The sequence below is a fragment of the Dendropsophus ebraccatus genome, chromosome 1 (assembly GCF_027789765.1).
Source record: "Dendropsophus ebraccatus isolate aDenEbr1 chromosome 1, aDenEbr1.pat, whole genome shotgun sequence".
NCBI classification, from domain to species: domain Eukaryota; kingdom Metazoa; phylum Chordata; class Amphibia; order Anura; family Hylidae; genus Dendropsophus; species Dendropsophus ebraccatus.
The window spans coordinates 213,540,732-213,556,696 of NC_091454.1; positions in this window are offsets into that span (position 1 = coordinate 213,540,732).

A 15,965-nucleotide genomic window follows, 5' to 3' on the forward strand; every position below is an offset into this window, starting at 1 on the left:
TTAAAAATCAGTGCACACTAGGAGACTAAAGAAATGGAACAAAGCTCCGCTGTTCATTTAGACCAAAAGGGGTCAGACTACCCAGCACATGTATCCATCGGCATTCTTTCCTTTTGCACTAGAAACAGATTAATGGTTTTATTGATTTTTTAATCATGTTTAATAAAAATTAATATATTTTAAAATTGACTTATACTACATGTGTTGTACAACCTTGGCAGCATTATATCTATGTGGAATTAGCTTGTTTTCCCCCAGTCGCTGTGTGCTGAAGTGTTTTTTTAGCTGTGTTACTGGTTATACTTCTGGCTTTTCCTCCTCCTTTTCCTTGTATTTGGATCTAGGAAGTAAGAGCTCTAGCAGCTTGTGCTTAGTCACAGAACCACACAAGCTTCCCAATTGGCATAGTCCATGGTCTTTCTTACATCAGTGGTTTACGCTCATGTATAGTGAAACTTTTCCAATTGAAGTGTTAGACCCTGGTCACAGTCAGGGTCGCTGAGGTCACAGTGATTGGAGGATTTCCATAGGAGATCCCATACTCCTTAGGCGGACACAATGACAGGTAGTGCACATAGGTTGGACGGCAGCTGTAGTTCCCGTAGGTACGTGTCTTTGCTGTTTTTAGGTTGATGGTTTTGTTCACAACCCTTTGCTGGAGGTTAATGAAAATGGAGGCACAGTTCTTGTATATGAATTTAGGCAGGCTTAGCCTTGTCTGGAAGAGGGTTACCCACTGTGTATGTGTTTTTTCCTGGGGTCCCAGGAGCTGGTCCTTTCTTTACTCAAGCCCTTATCACTAGTCCTATGGGCTCATCCTTAAGGCGGGCGGTATACTGCTTGGTCCAGAGTTTACATAGTAGTTTCTTGATCATGGCAGAGCAAAGATGCAGAAAACACATCAGCTTGTCTCCCCAGTAATACATTTTCCAATGGAGGATGCAGACCAGGGAGCCACACTGCCCTAGGCCTGGCAGGAAGCCCACTTCAGTCCTAACATGCAGCTATGGGACCCTTGCTAAACGTCTCCGCACAAAACCTCTCTTCTTCTCTCCTCTCCTGCAGTCAGACTAGTGTGGTGTCCTAACACGGGTGTTACTAGTATATACACCCTTCGTAAAAGTCTGAACTTATTGTACTTATGTGGGGATGAAAGTAGTGACAGAATTTCGCCACTAGATGTGGCTGTATTGGATATGTGTGTTCAGATGCTGCACAGCTGAAGTGTATAAAGGTTTATTGTTTCTTTGTATGTCACACGGATCTGTGAACCAATAGGAATTTGTTCTTCTTCTATCAGCTCTCTCTTAACTTCTTCTATTGCACTCTTTACCCACTCACAGCGCACGTTAGTCACGTTGAGGTAGAGGAATTATGAAGGTCTTTCGTGTTGGACATTGTAGAGGAAGGACGCAAGCTAGACAGCTCTCTACAGTGGTCCTCTCTGGGTCCCCTACTCCAGTTCAGTCTTAGTCAGAGCCCCGTATGGGTACGATGTCAGAAAGGACACAGTTTTCTTCTCAGTAACGCTACACAACACTATGCAGTGTTAAACCCCTTCCAGAAGAGGACAAGTCAGAGATAACCTCAGCTCATGCCATGGACTAGGAGTGTCACAGAGCAAGACAGTATCCACAGACAGCAGTAAGCTAGGAACTGATCCGGATAGAGCAAAGTTGCGATAAGCCTAGGAACTCTATCTTGCAGCGCGGTTGTCAGCAGGGAACCCTCAGCATTCCGCTCATCCCAGGTAACAAGGTGTGGGGCCTTGTGTCTCCCCCTAGGACGGGTCAGCCAAATCTAGTGGGCATAAGGTGGTGTGAAGACTAACAAAAGGTCAATACACGGGCACAAGTATTCTTCTTCTAAGTATTCTTCTACCTCAACCTTTCAACTTCCCGGCAGAGCACAGTAATACTTGGGTTAATACTCTCACGACATCCTTCTCTCTGCTGCTCTGCTCCTTTGTATCACCAAGCACACTACTCAGTCAGCATGGCTGTACTCTACACTGCATTCCTATTGTAGATTCGGTTGCTGTATTGTCAAGTGTTTGTCTACAAGTGTTGTCAAGTGTATTATCAAGTGCTTTATGAAGAGAAACATCATAATTGTGTATTTTTCCAGTAAAAACAAGCTTATTTATGGTAAAGAGACTCTGTGATCCTTCGCCTCACACCGACACAGCACACACCGCAACCTTGGGAATTTCCCCTTTCTGTTGGTGGCAGATCACTACATCGCTCAGGCCATCTGTGATTACACTATCCCAAGGGGAAAAAGGTACAACCGGCCTTATAAAATAAAAGCAGACGTGCCATCACACCAGTGTGCCCAACCGGCACTGGCGTCACAATATAACATCTCAAGGCCCGGCTGTATCTCGGCCAATCACCACTGGAGTGGAGTCACTCTTCACCATCTAGCAAGTGACCGGCCAATCCTCCGACACAACATCATTGGGGGCTCAAACTACACTAGGACTAGTGCCGTGGCGGGTGGGTTTGGTGTTTTGAAGGTTACTTTTCTCTGTGGTCAGGAGTGGTAAGATCCACCCCCAGACACAAGGCAACCGACCTTGTTTAAGGCAGGAGTGAGGTGCGGCGACAGAGAGTCCCACTTTAAACAACTTGTAAACTTTACTTGAAGAAGGTATCTTAGTGCAAACGGTTACAAGCAGTGCTGAAGTGAAAAAAATAGTCAATAACAATGCTCCAACAAGTAGATAGGTAGTAGAGATAGGGCCCTTGCCTAATGTACTATGTACACAGCCGGGATGTGGTGAAGTGTTGAGAAGTGTATGGATGGATGAGTCTAGTTATCTCACCTAACCACCTTCTGCCCCACAGTGTCGGGTGACCCGTCCTCTGAGGTAGTACGAGTTCAAGGTCTCTGCTCTTTATGGAGCTGGCTTGTAGTGTCCTTCCTACAAAGCTGAGCACTTGTCAATAGAGAGCGGCTGAACTTGCACTGTACTCAACTGTAGGATCAGTCTTGAGCTTGTCCGTCCCTTTTGTAAGTTGCTTGAATGTCCTAGTCTGTCCTCGGTGTCAGCAAGGGTGAGATCTCCCTTAGCTCGGATGTCCCTAGGAGTCTAGTCTAGCAGTCTATAGAGGTTGGGAGGCTAGTGACAGGAACAACTATATACATGTCCTGCCTGGCCTGTAGTCAGGAACTAACTGAACTAAAGACTAAAGGACACACTGGATTCAAGAAGGTCTAATGGTCAGACTACCTCTAGTTGAGATATATATTTAGTAGAAAAAAATGGACAAACCTCCATAATAGATACTGTACGTAACATCACAACTTGATAAATGGATGAAAGGCACAGCTGCTTTATGAGGATAAGGGAAGCAATAAAGATAACAAAAGCCGACACTCTTCTTATTATTGTTCTGTCCTTACAAGGACTCTCATTGGATATGATTATGGTGTTCTCGGAGGCACTTCCTGCTTCGGATGTGGGTCTTAAAGGAAACCTAGACTTTTGTCTGGAACCTCGCAGTTAACAAGGTTTTATTATAAATCTTTGGTTCATTGCTGAAAATAGACAGATATTTCTCTCGACTAAGTAGGTGACAATATATACACACTCTACTTGGCCAAGCACGTATGTTTATTGTAAAGACTCCTGTGGCGGAGACTTAGCTACCATGGACGCAAAGGACTGGGCTTGTTAAAACTGAATCTGTTCGGCCTTTTCAGACATGTTCTTTATGTGATATTTGGGAGCCCAATAACAACCCCCCCCCCCCCCCAAACACACACACAGCAGTGTCTGAAGTGGCAGCAGAGGCCGGCTCTGCAGTACTCGCGGTGGCTGCAGAACCAGGTAGAAGACAGAAAGGTATGGGGGAGTGTGGTCAGGTATGTATGAACACTACTAGCAAGTGCTGCGTGGACATTGCTAAACATATATGTTAATACAGCCCTTCCTGGACGATGGACTGATTAAGCTTTACATTATTGATCTGGTCATGTAATATCGCCCTTAAGGACGCCGCTTGCCATGACTCCATATCCTCCTCAAGCCACCCCAAGAGAACTCCCAGGTGGTCGGACTCTGGGTAAGAACCTGGCTCACAAACACCTGCACCACACTGCCTACCGGTCGCCATACTTTCCTCTACTGTGGTTTCGTTTACCCCCAGGGGCGGAAACACAGGGGCAAAGACACAGTTCCCTAGAGGTGTAAACACAGAGGTGGTGCTTTCTATTGGTGTTTAGAAGGCTTTTCTTGCAATTGTTTTAAAAGGGGGGGTTATGTGACAAAAAACAGCAACCTAAAGGTGCAAGCGCTTACGGAACATACTCCCCCGGTGTACACTTGATAAAAACCCGCTCTATAGATATTAAAAAATGAGGATTTTAGCAAACTGTTTGATCAGAGTTTACCATGTCACCACTTTAAGGTCCTACTTTAGCATTCCCACACTAGCAATGGCCTCTCTTGGGCTAAATAAGCCTACAACTGGGTAGATAAGAGCCAAATATCTATGCTCATTTTTTAATATCTATAGAGCGGGTTTTTATCTTGTGTACACCGGGGGAGTATGTTATATGAGTTGTATGAATAGGTTGCTGTTGCACTTTCTGCTTTGTGTCTGTACTTAAGCCACATGCAGCGTGCAACCTGCAGTGTAAACAGAGACATAAAGAGCCGCTGCTTCTACAACTGAAATCAATGGGAAATTAGAAATCACTTTTTTTTTTGCTATGAAAAGACTATTGGGCTCTGTATAAAAGCCCTAATAGTCCCACTAGTGTAGGTGTCATCATTTAGCTGTCCTATTGTGGTTCATTTAAAGCGAATGTACACAGCTTTGTGTCTTTTACATGAATGGATCAGCGCCAGTGTAGGGATGCCATTGTCGCAATCCTTTTTTTGAACCGCAGCCTGGTGTACACGTACGGCGGCATTCTATTCCCAGGCACCGGCTGAGCATGAAGCACTGGAGGCAGGCCTAACAGTTCCCCAGTGTGACGATCTCCCCTCTGTGACACAGCTCCATATGAATCAATAGAGCCGCGTCACAGAGGGGAGGGGTTTTTGTCACATTGGGGGCCGGCTTGCCTGCCTCCAGTGCCTCATGCCCAGCCGGAGGTAGAATAAGTAGAATACTTGAAAGTAGAGAGAATACTTGTACCCGTGTTTTGACTCCTTGGTCTTTGCTCCACCTCTTGCCCACCAGTGTCGGGTGACCCGTCCTAGAGGGTGACACAAGCCCCAGACTTTGTCACTTGGGATGAGCAGAGTGGTCAGAGTTCTCTGATTACGCTCGCGCTGTGAGATAGAGTGCGTAGGCTTCTAGCAACTTTGCCTTATCCGGTTCAGTTCCTTTACTTCTTGTGGATACTGTCCGGCACTATGTTACAATGTCCACGGCGTGGGTTGAGATGATCCCTGACTTGTCCTCTCTAGTAGTGACTGTGTCTAGGTCTCGCATATACATGTGCTCTGCTCAACGTCTAGACCACAACAACTCTTGCACTGGGGACTTGGCAGGAGCCAGGGCCCAACTTGAGGGCATCCTAGCTTGCGTCCTTCCTCTACAGAATCCAAAGCTAGAAGATTCCTACACTTCCTTTACCCATGTGACTTCCTTCCTATAGCATATGTAAACTGTGCTGTGAGTAGGTGAGGAGTGCGTATGTAAGATACAAAGAGAAAGATGATAGGTGAGAAGAAGAAAGAACTCTCATTGGTGTACAGATCCATGTGGTACATAAGAAAAACAATAACTCCTACAGCTGTGCAATATCTGGACATAAATACATGTAACTATGACATCTAGTGGTAAAACTTTGATACTGCTACATTACACTTATAAGTACAGACTTTTGCGAAGGGTGTAACTAATAGCAACACCCGTGGTGGTATACCTCAGTAGTACATACACTTTAAGTTTCAATTTGATTCAGGCAAACCCAAACTTGGCTCATCTCTACTTATTATGGTTGGACTAATAGTGACCACACATAGATATCAACCCTCACCATGGTTAGAGTCCTACAACAAGACCGCTCCATATATGAGAAGCTTGTTTGTGGTTCCCAATTAAGGACCCATAAAGTGTTATTGTGATAATAAAACCCACATAAAAACATATTCAGATGGAAAAGTCACCCACTCCAGGACTCATACTTGGTGAATTATTACTACTCTACCAGGGAATGTTATAATCATAGTGAAATAAGCTATAAAGAATTTATGAATCGTCATCTATAAATAAGGTGGTGGAAGACCTACGATGACTCACGCAGTGCTTGTCATCATCATCACCATCCACACATCAGCACTAGAATAGCTAGATTACATTGTTGGAAGAGTTCACCTAACAGATCCTCAGTGATCCCCTGTGATCGGGGGGATTCGGGCTGACAGCAGGTGTTTTCCTATATTATTGTGATGGTATTATAGGGAAATACTTGCTGTAGTCCAAGTATACTGTCTGTTTTCCCTGAAATGTTCCATTAACTGGAACTTTTTTGACTTTTTTACACCTTAAGCAGCAGTACGCCAGTATATTGCCTCTGATTGAATCAAGTGTGACGACCGCTTGTTGTTCTAAGAAGGCTGGATGGCTGGGAGTGCAGCTCTGCCGTAAGGGTCCTATTACACGGCCCGATAATAAACAGTAAACAATCGCCAATCTACTAGATCGGAGCTCATTTACTGAGCTATTACACGAGCTGATAATTGGCCAGCAAGGGCTTCAGGGACATCGTTAGCGATGTCTGTGCAGCCCTTGCATTTAGTGTAAACTAATAAATATTAACTCTAATCACCGCATTCCCGGGCAACCTCAGAGGCCATCCGCGCTGTGTGCAGCTCTGCTTCTGCTCCGGTCTTTGCAGTGAGAGGCTGCCGGCTGCTCAGCCAATCATTGGCCAAGACAGGCCACAGGCAGTGATTGGCTGAGCTTCCGGTCTCAGGCAGTGAAAGGATGAGCGTCCGGTCTCCCCTGTGTGCAGCTCTGCCTCTGCTCCGGTCTTTGCAGTGACAGGCTGCAGCCTGTCACTGCAAAGACCGGAGCAGAGGCAGAGCTGCACACATTGCTGAAGGCCTCCGAGGACGCCCGGGAACGCGGTAAGGTATGTTATTACGTTATTATTTTACACTATATCATCAGCCAGTCGGCACCCGATGATTTTAGGTCTGAACCTAAAGAAATGATCAGCCAACGATCGTTCTATCCACTGATCGTTTTCTTTATTACACGAAGCGATGATCAGCCAAATCAACTTTTATGCCATCCCTTCATCAAACCAGACTAAACGCCCTATTCCACGGAACGATTATCGGCCGATATCAGCCGTCACGGCCGATAATCATCCCTTGGAATAGAAGGCAATGATCAGCGAACATCGTTCATGTTGGCTGATCGTTGCGTCGTTTGTCTTTCAAACATGTAGAAAATCAAACGACTCATACAGTAACGATCTGCTGCCGTGCAACGTCGCTCCGTGGAATAGGAGCAGAATTTTTTGCACGAAAATTGTCCCGTCTAAGGCCCTATTCCATGGGCCGACGGAAAGGAGCAAACAAGCGATATTAGGGCTCGTTTGCTCCTCGTTCCCCGCTAGCTGCCACCGCTATTCCATGCGGCAGCAGCGAGCGGGTGAGTCCGGGAGGGGCAAAGGGAAGGTGCAGGGGGGCTGCCCGCGTGATAGCTAGATTGTCCGGGCAGCCCCCCTGCACCTTCCCTTTGCCCCTCCCGGACTCACCCGCTCGCTGCTGCCGCGTGGAATAGCGGTGGAAACGAGCGGGGAACGAGGAACAAACGAGCCCTAATATCGCTTGTTTTGCTCCTTTCTGTCACCCATGGAATAGGGCCTTAAGGGACAATTTTCGTGCAAAAAAATCGTTATATCGTTCGACTTTAAACTATAATAGTTCTTTGTAATTGCAGGCAACAATCAAAAAATCGTTCGTGTGTCATTAATCATTGATTTAGATCTGAACCTAAAATTAATCGTTCGCTAATCGTTCGCTGTAATTCCACATTCGTTCGCTCAAGTTCCGCATTTGTTCACTAATCGTTCAGTGTAATTGCACATTGTTCATTGTTTTGCTGGGATCAGAAGGAATAAACGATCATAGTAACGTTTGTAACTAATGACCATCGTCCTGTGTAATATGGTAAACGATTTCAGGTTAACGATATACAATCTCGTTTGCGATTAATTATCGTTAGTCGTTAAAAATCGCTCCATGTAATAGTACTCTAACCTAGAATTCCAATGGTCCCCAGAGAGATGTAACCTTAAGCTCCTGGGTCTTGATACAATTAATGATTGAACTATAGGATTGGAGGCCCCTTTAAGACCCTTTAAGGGTACGTTCACGCAGATCCGCAGCAGATTTCATTTAAATAACTGAACACAGCATAAAATCTGTAACATCAAATCTGCTCCGGATCTGCTGCAGATTTGCTGCGGATCCGGTAAGTGTGAACGTACCCTAAGGGTGACCATAACCTCTGCTCTTATCCTTGTAAAATCTTATTATAGTTCATTGTTACAGCATTATTTAGAGGAGAGGACCATGAAGTAGCCCTGGCTCCTGTAGAGAGGGAGTGCTGGGTAGTGCGCAGTGCTGGTGGATGGCCATGCCGTGCTGGCTCCCTCCTGCCGTCCTCGCACTGCGCTCCTTATAAGTCGCTCTCCGGGAATCTCTGAGTTTTTACTCTTAAATAAATCTGGTAGCAATGCAGAGAGCAGGAGCAAGAAGGAGCGAGCCTGGCAAGAAGCTGACGGGAGGGAGAAACCCGAGAGGAAGATAAATTCCTGTCTTTAAACTCGCTTTGTAAACAGATGAATGTGCCACTGATTCAGTCTTTATATGGAGAAGAGGGTCTCCAGTAATCAGAGCACAATCCTCATCTATGAACGTAACCCTCACACCAGCGAACCTGGAGAGCCGCATTCTAGAGAGTGCACGGAGCTCATCGATACTGGCGGATGACTGCCATCACATCCTATTATAGCAGCACGACCCCCCCCCCCCCCCTAACCTCTGATAATAGGGTATCGGCTCCTGATCACAGTACAACAGCACAGCAAGGCTTCCAGCTACATAAACTACTCAGCCTCATTAGTCATCATTTAAAAAACATCACAGGTCAAACCGGCGAGTTTCTAACTGTTAATCTTCATTAATCAGGGATAATCACAACAACAGCAAGTACAGACGACGAGTATATATTATACTGTGCATAATAATAACAGTCCACATCATCATTGTGCCATGTCCAGTAACCTAGATCCTAGGGGACCTATTACCCCGGTAACATCTTATTACAGTAACCCGGCTCCTGATCCTCTTATTACCCCGGTAACATCTTATTACAGTAACCCGGCTCCTGATCCTCTTATTACCCCTGTAACATCTTATTACAGTAACCCGGCTCCTGATCCTCTTATTACCCTGTAACATCTTATTACAGTAACCCGGCTCCTGATCCTCTTATTACCCTGTAACATCTTATTACAGTAACCCGGCTCCTGATCCTCCTATTACCCCTGTAACATCTTATTACAGTAACCTGGCTCCTGATCCTCTTATTACCCTGTAACATCTTATTACAGTAACCCGGCTCCTGATCCTCTTATTACCCCTGTAACATCTTATTATAGTAACCCGGCTCCTGATTCTCTTATTACCCTGTAACATCTTATTACAGTAACCCGGCTCCTGATCCTCTTATTACCCTGTAACATCCTATTACAGTAACCCGGCTCCTGATCCTCTTATTACCCCTGTAACATCTTATTACAGTAACCCGGCTCCTGATCCTCTTATTACCCTGTAACATCTTATTACAGTAACTCGGCTCCTGATCCTCTTATTACCCTGTAACATCTTATTACAGTAACCCGGCTCCTGATCCTCTTATTACCCTGTAAAATCTTATTACAGTAACCCGGCTCCTGATCCTCCTATTACCCCTGTAACATCTTATTACAGTAACCTGGCTCCTGATCCTCTTATTACCCCTGTAACATCTTATTACAGTAACCCGGCTCCTGATCCTCTCATTACCCCTGTAACATCTTATTGCAGTATCCCGGCTCCTGATCCTCTTATTACCCCTGTAACATCTTATTACAGTAACCCGGCTCCTGATCCTCTTATTACCCTGTAACATCTTATTACAGTAACCCGGCTCCTGATCCTCCTATTACCCCTGTAACATCTTATTACAGTAACCCGGCTCCTGATCCTCTTATTACCCCTGTAACATCTTATTACAGTAACCCGGCTCCTGATCCTCTTATTACCCCTGTAACATCTTATTGCAGTTTCCCGGCTCCTGATCCTCTTATTACCCTGTAACATCTTATTACAGTAACCCGGCTCCTGATCCTCCTATTACCCCTGTAACATCTTATTACAGTAACCCGGCTCCTGATCCTCTTATTACCCCTGTAACATCTTATTACAGTAACCCGGCTCCTGATCCTCTTATCACCCGTAACATCTTATTACAGTAACCCGGCTCCTGATCCTGTTAGTACCCCTGTAACATCTTATTACAGTAACCCGGCTCCTGATCCTCTTATTACCCCTGTAACATCTTATTCCAGTAACCCGGCTCCTGATCCTCTTATTACCCCTGTAACATCTTATTACAGTAACCCGGCTCCTGATCCTCTTATTACCCTGTAACATCTTATTACAGTAACCCGGCTCCTGATCCTCTTATTACCCTGTAACATCTTATTACAGTAACCCGGCTCCTGATCCTCTTATTACCCTGTAACATCTAATTACAGTAACCCGGCTCCTGATCCTCTTATTACCCTGTAACATCTTTAGTAGAGTAACCCGGCTCCTGATCCTCTTATTACCTCTGTAACATCTTCAGTACAGTAAACATAAGGCTATCATTACCACTTTAACACAGTCACTTGGCCCCTTAGTTTGCATGCATATAAAAATGTCCTCAATTTTAACTTTTTAGTTTTTCGATTTTATTGTCTGAAAAAAAAGGTTAACAAAACACCATAGAAGTCAATTTATCCTTGAGGAGGTTTAAAAGTCACATTTTCTTCCAAATCTCCACAGTGCAGACTAGTTCCTTGGATAATTTGCTCACTTTCGACTTTCTTTCAAAAGTATCAAATCAGCTTGATATAAGAAAGAGAAAAAAAGTTTTGTGAGGGCATCTTCTAATAGATAGGGAGACCATAAAAGGACTAAAACAGTTATAACTGTGGTCATCTCCCAGGTATCATCTGAGTGGACATTAAAGAGGATGTACCACCTGGTACATCCTCTTTAACCTAAACCCACTGATCGAACAGCGCCGGCACGGGGAAGTCGGTGCCGCGGTCGGTTTTTCGGACCGAGGCCCGGTTCCCGTGCACGGCGCCGTTCTATGCACCGGAACCGGCCGATGCTCAAGCACTGGAGGCGTACCGGGCCGCCCCCAGTGGGAGGGATTTCCCTCCCCTGTATGACGCAGCTCCATTAATTCATTCATAGAATGGCGCTGTGCACGGGAACGGGGCCTCGGTCCGAAAAACGGACCGTGGCACCGGCTTCCCCGTGTCGGCGCAGTTCAATCAGTGGGTTTAGGTTAACTAATGTAAACTATAGTCCCACACATCCATGGTATTTTCTTTAACTATATGGAAACAAAGAAGCTGATAAGCTACCAAGCAGGACTTAATGTGGTGTCCCACTAGTGGTGGTGCTGCCGTTCACACCCTTCACAAAAGTCTGTACTATTGTAGTCAAAGTAGTATTTAAAGATGACTACTAAATGTCGCTCTTATTATGTGTTTAAGTGTGGAAGCTGCACAGCTGAAGTGTCTCAAAGGGTTATTGTGTTTGTGTACCAGATCTGCTAGCCAGTAGGATTCTTGTTTTCTTCTGTCACCTCTTCTCTTACTTCTCTTCTGTTACACTCTTTCCACCCAACCACAGCGTACCTTACACGCTGGATTGGAAGTTAGTCCCTTGGGTAAAGGAGAAGTCTTAGTCAAGATTCTGTGGAGGAAGGACGCAGACCAGATAGCTCTCCACAGTGGTTCTACTTGGGCCCTGGCCCTTTGCCAGGTCCCCTGAAAAGGAAGAGCAGTAGTCTTAGTCAGTACCCCGCATGGGTAGGATGCAGGACAGTGCTCCGCTTCAAACTTCTCACTTAGTGAGTACACACAGCACTATGCAGTGCTAAAGCCTGTTAGGAGAGGAACAGCCTACAGATCATCTCAATCCACGCCGTGGACAAGGAGTTACAACCGTGCAGTACAGTATCTACTTCAAGAGCCAAAGAGCTAGGAACTGATCCAGGTGGAGCAAAGTTACTAGAAAGTCTATGAACTCCATCTCGCAGCGCGAGTGTAAGCAGGAAACTCTCAGCACTCTGCTCAGCCCAGGTAACTAGGTCTGGGGCCTGTGTCACCTATTAGTACGGTTCAGCCAACGCTAGTGGGCAGAAGGTGGTTTTAAGACTATAAGGAAGTCATTACACAGGCACAGGTTTTTCTCATTCTTCTTCTACTTCTTCTTAAAGTATTCTTATCTACACTCCAACATCCCAGCAGAGCACATTACTACTTGGGTTGAGACTCTCACGACACTCTTCTCTCTACTACGCTACCTCAGTACAACTCTACCAACTCTTCTATATCCTACTCAGCACTTATCACACAGATTTGGCGGTTTCATGTTCAAGTATTTATTGGAACTTTATTCCGTGTACCTCTCATCTGTATTACCTGTTGCACATTTGCCAATAGTAAACCAAGTCAACGTCATACAAGGAGTCTGTAATTATTCACTACCACCTGCGCAGCATATACACTGCAACCTAGGGACATTTCCGCTTTCTGTGGGTGGTGGGTCCTACTATCCAGGAGGGTCATTACACCGCTCTGGCCGCCTGTGACTACATCATCCGTGACTACACTATCCCAAGGGACCCGGTAGCAACCCGGCAGAACACCGACCACAGGGGAAAAGGGTACAACTGGCCTTACACCTCAAAAGCAGGCGTGCCATCACACCTATGTGCCCACCAGGCACTGGCGTCATGTGGCAAAGCCCAAAGGCCCGGCTGTATCTCGGCCATCCACCACAAGGAGTGGCGTCACACTTCCATCTAGCAAGTGACCGGCCGTCCCACCGCTACACCACCATCCGGGGGCACACTACACTAAGTGATCCTTAGTCCTTAAAGGGACTCTAGCAGACATCTTGTTCATTCTGTGGGCAAATTGGCACCACCACACTAAAATGAATGCTATGCTCCTTTTCTCAATCAGTGGTCTGGTTGCTGAGATATTGCCCAAAAGCCTAATATGCAAATGAGCTTCCTTGGTGCACTTAAGGTGGCCCCACAGCCGCAGTGTACTGCTTTCCAGCCCGCCAATGACACTGCGTCATCAACATTCTGGATGATTCAGGTTGGGAGCGACAACACAGCCTAATCATAAAGAACATTGACCAAGTGTGTGTGTGTGTGTGTGGGGGGGGGGTCTGGAAAAGTGGTGCACTGGAGGCTTTGCGACCACCTCGAGTGTACCACAAACACTCATTTGCACATAAAGTTTTAGGGAACTTCTCGGAAATCGTACCACCAATTTACAAAGGGAGTACAGCATTCATCTCAGCGTTGTGGCACCAATCTACCCATACTAATAGGATAGTTTGAGCCAGATTTTTGCTAAAGTCCCTTTAAGGCTGTCCAGGCATGATGGGAAATGTAGTTTTGCAATAGTTGGAGGGCTAAAGGTTCCCAATCCCTAATAGTTAGAATTTTAATCCCTGCTTGTTTCACCCATAGTGATGATGCAGTTGTGAACACTCCTTGGTTTTGGGCACCCCTGGCCATACCCTCCAGATTGGCCTCGTTGGCACCTGAGGGAACCACCTCCTAATATAACACCTTGAGGACTGTCTTATTATTAGAGCTTCTGGTTGCTCTGTGGTTTAGGTGGAATGAATCAATTATAAATAATCATTTCTTTCCGTAGTATTTATGAAGTCGCCCTCCTTCCATGGAACCAAACAATCATTTTGGATGAACATTTTTCATGAACAATGTATTTCTGTCTTGTGAACATTCTGTTTTAACCCTCAGGGTAAGAATTGAATGTGTGTATGTCCCAACCTGCCTGGCATGATCGCTAGAGACAATTCTGTATTGCATATAAGATACTGTGAGCTCACAATGGTTTTATATAGCTTTATAATGATTTCCTCTAAATTCATGATATAAATTTACAGGCAGTATTATAGTAGTTATAGTCTTGTATATAGGAGCAGTATTATAGTAGGTATATTCCTGTATATAGGAGCAGTATTGTTATATTCTTGTATATTGGGGCAGTATTGTAGTAGGTATATTCTTGTATATAGGGGGCAGTATTATAGAAGTTATATTCCTGTATATAGGGGGCAGTATTATAGTAGTTATATTCTTGTATATAGGAGCAGTATCATAGAAGTTATGGTTCAGGGAAGAAAAAGAGCGCTGCACCTCACACCTATGGCTGATACTAGTGCCCCTAGGCTAAATAAAAAACACATCATAATTTTGTGTATGAATTGATCAAGCCATACTGCCCCATGTACCGCGTGCAGGTATCTGATACACATGGGTCCCTACACTAAGTCCACACTGTGCCGGTCAGTGACCACCACCCCCTCAGGCGTGCACAGTCAGGGAACGGGGGCCATGGGACGGCCCTGCGACCCCCATGTCACAGGACCAGACCCGAAAACACCACACCAGAACCCGGCCAGCACCGCCGGCGGAGAAGGACGCCCCCAAACAGCACAAGTCTGAATGAGGTATTGTGCTCACCATAGCTGCTGCAAACAGAATGGGAAAAGACAGGAGGGATTAAAACCATGTGCACTCAGGTGTCTCCTGCTAATTGCTGTCATGTGGGTCTCACCAGGAGGAGTGCAAAAACACGGAGAAAAGAGAGAAACAAAATACGGTTCAGGGAAGAAAAAGAGCGCTGCACCTCACACCTATGGCTGATATTAGTGCCCCTAGGCTAAATAAAAAACACATCAGAATTTTGTGTATGAATTGATCAAGCCACACTGCCCCATGTACCATTGTGCAGGTATCTGATACACATGGGTCCCTACACTAAATCCACACTGTGCTAGTCAGTGACCACCACCCCGCAGGCGTGCACAGTCAGGGAAGGGGGGCCATGGGACGGCCCTGTGACCCCCATGTCACAGGACCAGTCCCGAAAAACACCTCACCAGACTTGTGCTGTTTGGGGGCAGCTCCTGGTAAGACCCACATGACCGCAATTAGCAGGAGACACCTGAGTGCTCATGGTTTTAATCCCTCCTGTCTGTTTCATTCTATCTGTGATAGCTATGGTGAGTGCAATACCTTATCCAGACTTGTGTTGTTTGGGGGAAGCTTCCTCCGCCGGTGGTGCTGGCTGGGTTTTGGTGTGGCATTTTTGGGTCTGGTCCTGTAGCATGGGGGTTGCAGGGCCGTTTCATGGCCTCCCTTCCCTGACTGTGCACGCCTGCGGGGGTGGTGGTCACTGACTGACACAGTGTGGACTTAGTGTAGGGACCCATGTGTATCAGATACCTGCACGCGGTACATGCGGCAGTGTGGCTTGATCAATTCACATACAGAATTCTGATGATTTTTATGCAGCCGAGAGGTACTAGTATCAGCCATAGGTGTGAGGTGCAGCGCTCTATTTCTTCCCTGAACTGTATTTTGTTTCTCTCTTTTCTCCGTGTATTGCACTCCTCCTGGTGAGACCCACATGACCGCAATTAGCAGGAGACACCTGAGTGCTCATGGTTTTAATCCCTCCTGTCTGTCCATTCTATCTGTGATAGCTATGGTGAGTGCAATACCTTATCCAGACTTGTGCTGTTTGGGGGCAGCTTCCTCTGCCGGTGGTGCTGGCTGGGTTTTGGTGTGGCATTTTTGGGTCTGGTCCTGTGGCATGGGGGT